Source organism: Etheostoma spectabile, chromosome 9, assembly GCF_008692095.1.
Source record: "Etheostoma spectabile isolate EspeVRDwgs_2016 chromosome 9, UIUC_Espe_1.0, whole genome shotgun sequence".
Classification (NCBI taxonomy): Eukaryota; Metazoa; Chordata; class Actinopteri; order Perciformes; family Percidae; genus Etheostoma; species Etheostoma spectabile.
Genome location: NC_045741.1, coordinates 13,508,080 through 13,518,084, shown reverse-complemented (window position 1 = coordinate 13,518,084; position 10,005 = coordinate 13,508,080). Strand labels below are relative to the sequence as shown.

At 37.6% G+C, this 10,005-nt stretch overlaps 1 protein-coding gene across 1 annotated transcript in view; it reads left to right on the top strand.

The window, feature by feature from the left end:
* pde4ba (phosphodiesterase 4B, cAMP-specific a) overlaps positions 1-10,005 on the top strand; it is a 192,436-nt gene that overhangs the window by 15,750 nt on the left and 166,681 nt on the right. The gene's annotated exons all lie outside the window — the stretch shown is intronic.

Genomic DNA, 10,005 nt, shown 5'->3' with positions numbered 1-10,005 from the left:
TTCATTTTCACATTCACAACATAACACAAACTTATATGGACCGTATTTCAAAAAATACAAGTAAAAACAGTTTTGTGTGGCAGGGCACCTTTAAACTAGTGATGGCCAAATGAAGCTTTGTGAACCAGTGTCTTTATTTTCTGAGCCTACTAGATCAATCAATCAAGTCAATCAAGTTTATTTGTATAGCCCTTTACAATAGCCAAAAGGTACCCAAAGTACTAGATGGCGCTCTCTGTTCAATAATTGGTTGAGAATATACTGAATTGCAATGCCTTAGGCCTTTCTCTCTTAAGACCGCCATCTAGTGGGCTAAGAAAATAAAGACACTGCTTCACGAAGCGTTGTTTAGCCGTCACTACTTTAAACCAATCACAGTCAACATGGGAGGTGCTAAGCGCACGACGGAGCCACGGTGCCGCAGCAAAATAGCCATGGGAAGGAACTTGTTTTCCTGGAAGGTGTCGATTCAAAAGTTGTTTTAGTCGTGCAACCGAAAACTCAGATTCAACTAACTGTCTGTCTGTCTGGAGAGATCTGAGGCGCAGTCATTCCCTCCAGGATTTTGCGATGTCGCAATTGTGCCAATTCACGTGAATTCAACCAATCACAGTGACTATGGTGCAACTTGCAATTTTGACCGCGACCTAAACCAATCCCAGCAGTCCCAAGTGACAGACTTTGTATCAGTATGTGACTCTGAGAGCCATTGACCAAGTGGGAGTGAGAATGACGTCACACGTACGTTGCCATATTCATTTCCTTGTTTGACGAGATGTGTGTGACTCACACATCTCACATTTACCAACAAAACATACAGCGAAAGAGCGTGCAAAACATTTCACACTGTCCTGCCAACCTGTATACATTTTAATATCAATGTACGCTGTGTTGATTTTTCACTCTAATGTAGCTAAACTGTGGATGCAGGAAAAACCAAAGATGAGACGTACAGTATGAACTAAATTGAGGACAGCTATGCTCATTGTGCAATAAGTTAAAGTCCAATAAGTCCTTTATCAAACCGTATGAATGTGTGTCCCCGGCCAGGCTAGAATAAGAAATTAACTAACCATGTAAAGGTCAACAAGCCAATGACAGATATCTTGAAATTTCATTAATTCAATTAATAATTCAATCAATTAAGCCATTTTCATATCATACCAACAATTGCAGCATCCTGAGCCTTTTTGGTAAGGTTACTAAGAAAACTCAGCCCAGAGTAGTTTTATTCTCCCCAAAACAACTTTCCTTTTTTATTTTTAAAGAACTATACAAAAAGAAATCACAACTGTTTTTGCAACTTTCTGTCTCCCATAACTTCAATGCAACAAACATTCAAAAAACATTGCAAATTTTATTGCGGGTTTTTTACAAAAGAGAGAGAGCAGCTCAGGGTGTCAAAGCAATATGCAGCACCGTACAGGCTTTAACTCCTTTAGTTAAATCATAAGCAGACCGAATTGTTAAGCCTTCTAATAGAAATGGAAAAAACTAGTTGAATTTTAATTAAATGAGTTGATTTTTTTAACATTCTATTAAAATTGAATTTAACGACAAAACATTCCCTACAGCATACTTTTAACCAAAACATGCCATAAAAATATAATTGTAAAAAACACCAAAAGTTCCCAAACTTACCTTCCTTCAAAAACTTCCAGAAATATAAAGAACCGACCTAAGCAACTGACCAGCAGACTGTTTTAGGATCTTACTGAAAGTAAGTAAGTAAGTAAGTAAAAGTTTATTTATATAGCACCTTTCACAGGTATAGGGAAGAACACACGTATCAATTCACCGTACTAGCACCATCATGTGTCCCTCAGCACTTTATCTTGATGTTTCAACTAATCTTTCAGTTCGCTAATCCTTATGCGTTTCTGTCATGCCTGGGAAAATTTCTTGTTCTTTTTGCTAAATTTTACTGCAATAACACATGCTAATGAAACACTAGGTTAAGGGAACATAAAGCAGCGTATATGGCGTTCAGCACACTTATTCCCACAATGCATCATCAGGTAACAGCATACGATGGATTAAGTCCACAGCCATTGACCTCTCTATAATGAGCAATCAGGCGTCAGGAATAGATTATGAGTTTATTCCTGTGGACCAGGAGTGGTATTTTTTATTTTCAATCCCAAAAAAAAGAGAGGGGGGGGAATCAGTAGTGGCCAAAAGAGTAGGCCTAATACAGATGGAGGGTTGATGTAAAATGATGAAAGAGACCGTCAGGGACAAGGTAGATGACGAGGTGTTTAGAGGAGATATGACTAGGAAGTGCAGCTGAGAATTGAAACCGAGAGCGACAAAGACAAGCAGGGCAATGAGGATTGTTAATGCAATACAGAGAAAAAGCGGAGGTTAAAGAAAGAAGGATGCCGAATGAGGTGTAAAAATACGACGCAGAGAGAGGAATCAGGAGAAACGCCAAGACGCTAACATAAGATCTTGGTTAAAGGAACAGTTCACATTTGAGGGAAATGTAATTACTTTAGTTGCGTTCAAGTTTAAGTCAAAGCTGCTTAGCCTAGAACGGGAACCAGCAATCCTGGCTCTTTCCCAAGGGTTAACACCCCCCACCAGCACATCTAAAGTCTCACTATTAACCCCTTTATATCGCCTTGTTAATTAAGTGAAATGCTGACTTGTCATTTTGCACATGTGATAAGCTAAGCTAAAAAGCGTCTGGCTCCAACTTAGGTTTACCGTACAAACATTAGAGTGTATCGAGTTATCTTCTAACTCTCCACAATAAATAGTAAATAATGTAACTTATTTGTTTTGATCTTTTTTTTTGATTTTAATCTTTTTTATGGTAGTATTTTATTTTTTTAGTTTTTTTTGTTGTCTAAATGTTTCTTTCTTTTGTTGTATTTCATTTTTTTTTTGTTTCCCCCTTCCTTTTTTGGCCTCTAAGTTTGTTTTTTTTTTGCCTTCCAGTATGTGAATATTCTGTTTACTTTTTTTATGTCCAGTGTTTTATATATTTTTTTTTTTTTTTTTGTTTACCCTTATGTTTTATTTTTATTATGATTTTGTTTAATTGTGTTGATTAATTTAGAATTTTTTTTTTTTTGTTATTTTTTTTTTTTTTTTATGTTTTTTTTTTTTCTTTTTTTTTATTTTTATTTTTTTTTCTTGGTTTTGTTTGCTTTTTTTCTACCTTCCCATTTTTTATTTTTTTTTTTTTTTCTTTTATTTTTATTTTTTTTTTTTTCTATTTTTACATCTCTTTTGTTTTTTTATGTTTATATATTTATTTATGTTATTATTTTTTTTTCTCTTTTTTGTTTTATATTTTTAGTCGTTATTTTTTGCCCTTTTTTTTTTTTTTTATTTGTTGTTAATTTTTTGTTCTTTGTTGTTCATTTAATTTTTTTTATTTGTTTTTTTTTTTTTATTTTGTTTAGTTTAATATTTTTATGTTTTTTTTTTTTTTATTTTAGTGTTTTTTTTTTCTATTCTTACTCTTTTTTTTTTTTATCTTTTATTTTTAATTCTTCGGTTTCCCTTTTTTATTATTTTGTTTTTTTGTTTAATTTTTTTTTGTGTTGTTGTTTGTATTAATTTTTGTGTGTATTGTATTTTTTAATTTTGTATTTCTTGTTTTTTTATTTTTTTTTTTTTTTATATTGGTTTCTTTTTTTTATTTGTTATGTTTTTTTAATTTTTTTTTATATTTGTATATTTTTTTTGCCCTCTTTCCCTCTCTGCCTTTCCCCCCAAATTTTTTTTTTTTTTTTTTAATTTTTTGATTTTTTCTTGATTGTTTGTAATTTTTGTATCTTTCATTTTTTTTTTTTTTTTTGCCTCCTTCTTTTGTTTTGATTCCTTATTTTTTTTTTTTCCCTATGATATTTGTTATAATTTTTCTTTTTGGATTTTTTTTTTATTTTTTTTATTTTTTTTTTTTAACTTTTTTTTTTATTCTCACTTCATTTTTACTTTTTTCTTTTTTTTTTCTATTTTTCCTTTTATATTTTCTTTCTTTGTTTTGTACTTTGTTTTTTTACTTTTGATTTATTTTTCCATTTTAATAATGTATATCAATTTTGTATTTTTTTTTTATTTTCTTTTATTCTTCTTCCCTTTTGCTTTTTTTTTTTGGCGTTTTTTTTTTTTTTTTTTCCAAAAATGTACAAACTACCAGAATCCATTTCCCATGCATTTGTGTCTATAGACTAATGGGACCAAAAATCTTCGAAATTGGTAGTATTGAGTGAGATCGTAATGACAGGCTGGCACAAAAGAGCTACAAAGTAACCTAATAGAGCAATTTTGCAGCTTGGCTTTTGTCCACTAAAAGTCATTTTTTTGCTACTGACAGGCTCAGATGGTTACTAATAGTTCAAATATAACTTAAAGTTTTGACAACAGTATCACTTAGGACGTGACCTTTTGTCAGAAGAGGGAACGCCAGTCGAGAAGGTGGGCAGGATGTCTTTGTTTCAGATATGTACAGAAATTAAGGGTCCAGAATATATTTAGTTATGTTGTCCGTGCTATGGCTCAACATTAAATGATTTCAACAATGTGGGTGAGGTTGTTACAGGTGAGGGACCACCAGTTTCATTGAGCCAAAGTAAACGTTACAGGCGGAGAAAAAGAGAGGAGAGGACAGAGACAACCATTTGGCAAATGAGGGCGAACGCGGCAGGATATTCGTAATGCCCCATGGGTCCTGTGCCCCTATATGCCCAAAAAATGTTATGTCGGAGTGGGACCGTGTGCTGCCAGATATCTGGGTGGATGTGTCCAGTCAGGGACAATACTTCAGACAATGTGTCCCACGTCTTTTTCTTGCATTCACTCTCCACACTGCTGTCTTTGACAAAAAGTCACGTCCTGAGATCGTATTATCGACACTTTGTTAACAATCTGAGCCTGTCAATAGCAAAACCAAATATTTTATTGGACGAAAAACAAGGCTGCAAACTGCCCACTAGGTTAAATTGCAGCTTGGTCTATGCTGGCCCGTTATTGCCAATCTCGCTCAGTACGGACCAAAGTCAAAGACTTTTGGATATCCGTCTATTAGGCACATATGCATGGGAAAGGTGGTCCAGGTTGAAAATAAAAGGATAGTCACCCTTTAAGCTGTATGCAACCGGGCAATGTTGTCGTTCAGAGAAAGCAAATGGTGAAGAAATCAAATGGTAAGGACATTCATGCACCTTGAAGAGATGGACATCTTTCAGCTTGAACAGACAGGATAACCTTGACACCACTTTCATAAAAACCGCCCATCACACCACCTAAGTGCAGTGAAAGAGCAAACACTATGAAAGACATACAATATTTATTTTAAAAGCATTAGACATATGTTGTTGGCCTACGACAAGAGCTCACATAGAGTCAGCACGGGAACAGATAATGAATGTGTATTAAAGCGTTATCTGTCTAACATTTACAGCAAAGACAAGTAATACATAGCTGGTTGCTGCTACTATAAATGTTCCACAAGGTGATTTCTAGGATAGCTCAAAGGCACGTGTACAACCCTTTTATGGTTGCTGATGGATGCTGGATTTTTCCAACAATACCTTTCAGGAAACAAGGATTGTTCAAATAGACACAACTGCATTTTTGGATGAATGTCTCTGAAATACATTCATTCCCTCAATTCAAGGGCATCACACCCCACACGGCACAGTCAGACACAGGCTACCAAGAGCCTGGGCTGTCTCCCTAAAAGGTAGTTTTCTCACCACCGAGGTTTCTCGCACTGTCGCCTAAATGATGCTCTTGGGGAATTACTGGAATTGTTGTGTCCTGGTAAATATAGAGTGTGGTCTAGACCTGCTCTGTAAAGCATCTTGAGATAACTCCTTATGATTTGATACTATGAATAAAATTGATTGAACACAAGGTAAATTACATAATTACGTTATTAATTTATAAAATGCCACAATCTAAATCATAGTAAGAAGGAAATTATCAGTGGCAAGGCGTCTCTGTAGGGATGACGATCGTTCCAGATTCACACATTAGAAGATAATAGTAATTACAGATGACATGTTTCAGAGCACATCTGAAAATTGTGCTTGGCAGACAGATGGAAAGCAGTTTATGAACACCAGTTAGTGCTGTAACCTCAGGGGAGAAGCACAATGGAACAAACTCTAGTGTGACGTGGTGTGTGTGTGTGTGTGTGTGTGTGTGTGTGTGTGTGTGTGTGTGTGTGTGGTGTGGTGTGTGTGTGTGTGTTGTGTGTGTGGTTTGGAGTACCTAATAGCATATTCTGCTAATTAAAAACATTGGGGCAAACAAGTGTGAAGACAGAAGACCACAAACAACACCTTCAGGAAGCAAACTAACCTGTGCATGCCCCCTCCTCATTTTAGTATTGTATTGCCTTAGTCATATTGATAAAAGTGTCCTCTGCTTTTCTAAAAAGAGGGAGCTCTTTGTACATGGCCTGAGACAGTGTTGCAGTGGTCTTAACTTTGAGCTTGACAAAACTTTGTGGCAGCAAAGACACTAAATTCAGGAGCCGGTGAGCTCAGGAATTCAGCACACGCAGGGGACAGGAGGTCAAGCACAGAAGCAAAATAAAACATTGGTTAATTCTCAAATAAATAGGACGTGCTCACAGCGGCATTCACCTTGAAACACAGCACACGAGTGGTTTCCTCTCTATTCCTCTGGTTAGAAACAACTGTTGTTGGTTTTGTGGTTTCTACATGAATTGCAAGATCTCGTGGGTCCTCGAGACTTCAGCTGTCAGTCATGGCCGCAGCCGTTCTGCAACAAATCCGGACGGTGGGTATGTACGGACGGCGGAGACGGACCGATCCGCAGCCGTTACGCAGCCTGTGGAAATGGGGTGGGAACAGATTTGTAGAAACTCTTTTGCTTGGCGACAAACCCACACAAAGGTTTGGAAAACTGTGATAATGGACAAATACGAAACCGCAAAACAACTTGATGCTGTGATTCCATTCATATTCATTAAGGATATACTTTTCCTATTTTAAATGGGAGAGTAGCTGCTAAAATTTTATTTAATCTGTTGCTCTCATAATCATTGGTTTCATTAAAAAGAATTATTTTGAACACATTAATATGTTGCTGCTTTGTTCAAATCAAACAGAAGTAAACAAATAAAGAAACAAAGCGGGTTGACGAACAAGCTTTACTGCATTTCCCCTGTTGCTGAGAAATGTTTTTTTTTCAAGGACGAGATTTGCAAACGTGGCAGGTCCCTTGAGAGTCTATGTTTTTTGTTGACCACAGTCAAGAGGTGAAAACCTCCACATCACTCACTGTTTGGAAGAGCAGATTGTTTTGCAGATTTGCTACTAAGTGCAGTAGATCTTACTGAGCAAACTAGAGAGTAGCTTTATTAATTTCTAAGTGGTGCTGACTAAAGGCAAAATCCTTCCTCAAGCCATTACTCAGTCAATTGATCATCTACAGTAATGCCAGAAAAAAAACTCCCAGTATTTCCCAAATTGCAGTTCACAGGTATCATTTAAAATGTCGCAAAGGGAGACAATTTCAGGCGGCAAGACAAAAGTGGCATGGTGTTCTGTCAACTCATCTTGTATCTTCACACTCGGGTTCACATGAACAATCATTGAAAGGGGCTTCAACAAGCGTATCAGCCTAATAGAGCGGAGATAACAAGCTCAATGCCTGCCTGCCCTGTGACAGTCGGCACGTGGGACGCCTTACAGAGGGCAAGCAGGTATGAGCAGCTGGCTGACTACCTCTCAGTCTACCCATCTTCTGGTCTTCATTTATGTTACCTGACTTAAAAGGGGTGTTACTTAAAACACTGAAAAAAACCAGCAGGCTGGGATTGCCTACCAAGGCTCTCAGACCATTTCCCAATACGTAGAATACTGCGTTTCTTTCTTGACCCCATGCACTACCATGCCCTGTGGCTGGACAGGCTATCAAAACAAAGAAGAAGAAAAAAGTAGGTTACAACACACACGAGAGCGGACTTCATCTCTGCCTGGATGCCAACCTCCCTATTGTAACATTAAACATTTGTTTGATGCTATATTAATGTGCCAAATATGAGTAAGCCCCTTTCAATGTAATAGGAACATCCATGAGCCATTCCAGTCAGGGTTTCGTAAACAACACTCTACCGAAACGGCCTTACTGAAAGGTCAAATGATTATGATGTAGCTGACTCTGGAAACCACCTGTTCTAGTTCTCTTGGATCTGTCTCCAGCCTTGACACCGTCACCAAGGTTTTGCTGAAAGATTAAGGGATCAAGTAGGGCTGTAGGGTCAGTTCTGCAGTGGTTCACCTCTATTATCTGGGCGTAGTTTCAGTGTTACAGCTAACCAAAAAAGGTCTGGTCTGCAGACTTGCTCTGTGTGAGTCTCAAGGCTCTGTTTTGGGCCGTTCTATTCTTGTTGTATTTGATCCCTTGGGAAAGAATACAAAGGTTCAATGATGTTTCTTTTCACCTATTTGCTGATGATATCCAACTTTACTGTTGCTTCAAGCCATCAGAGATCTGTAAGTAACTCCTTGCTCCATTGTCTTGTGGAAATTAAAAAATGGTTAAGTGAAAACTCCCTGCAGCTAAATGCAGACAAAACAGAAACATTGATCATTGCCCCTGAGGATGCAATCCCTGGGATTAAACAATACTTGGGTGATTTAGGTCAGTCTGCTAAGCCAAGTCTTAGAAATTTGGGAGTTATCCTGGACAAAGACATGTCGTTAGTGCAGCACTGCAAGCAGCTGACGAGAAACTGCTTTTTTCAATAAAGGAAAATCTCAAAACTTAGAAATATAGTTTCAAGAAATGATTTGAGCTTATCATTCATGCCTTTGTGTCTTCGCGGTTAGACTATTGTAATAGTTTATTTTTATGCCTAAACCAAAAGGAGCTCTCTCGACTGCAATTAGTACAAAACTCTGCAGCCAGAACTTTAACACGTACTAATAGGAGGTCTCACATATCCCCAATCCTAAAAGAACTTCATTGGCTACTGTGGGAAATTATATTCAGATATGGGGAGTGGTGGGAAATTTACTCAGGTATTGTGATTATTGTGAGAAATTGTACTCAGGTATTGTTATCATATTTAGACACTGTGAATGAACTTATGCATAAGTTAATGAAACAAAACTCATGTCAGACACTGAATGAAAGAGAAGTATATTGTTACTTGTACTTGGCATCCAGGTGGAGACGACATCTTATTGTTAAGCATAGCCACGACTAGCAGGAAGACAACACACAGAGTAAGGCTAGAAGCCATGTGCTCATTACAATGGGGAGAACAAAAGGGGTCTTTCACAGGAAAGACCCCAACACAACACACACACACCACACACCCACACATTGCCGAAGAAGTAAACAGGAAGTCGCGCCCACCCCCAGACATAGAAATACTGTTGCTAAGGCGATATGACCCGCCTTGTGACGCTTTTAACCAATAGGGCTCCCGGGAGAACCCCTTATAAGGCATTGGTAGAGTGCTTTTGGAAAACCTCTGAGCTAGTCAAGTTTTCAGGACGTGCACGTTTAAATGTGCGGAATGCATTGCTCTGTTATTAATAAATCATTTTGGTATACTTAATCAAAGCTAGAGTGATCCTTAGCTAATTGAGTCCCGACGTTTGGACCCTCCAAGTGGAATTCGCAACACTACCAGTGTTTTATAGGATCATTTTAAAATTTTGGTTCTAGTTTTCAGAGCTTTACATGGCCAGGCTCCCTTATTAGTGACCTGATTCAGCGTTATACCCCTGTGCGTGCTCTGAGGTCTGTGGATCAGAACCTGCTGACGGTTCCACGCACTCGCTACCGTACCGAGGTGACCGATCTAGGCCGTTGCCCCTAGGTGTGAATGACCTTCCACCGTCTATGCGCTTTTCTGATTCGTTGATGCCTTCAAAGCAGATAAAGACACATTTATTTGTTCAGGCTTTCAATTAGCTACTTGTGGGTTGATGATCATGTACTGTCTATGCTTTTATTGTGTGTATTTTATGTATAATGTTTTGTTGTGAAGCACTTTGTGGC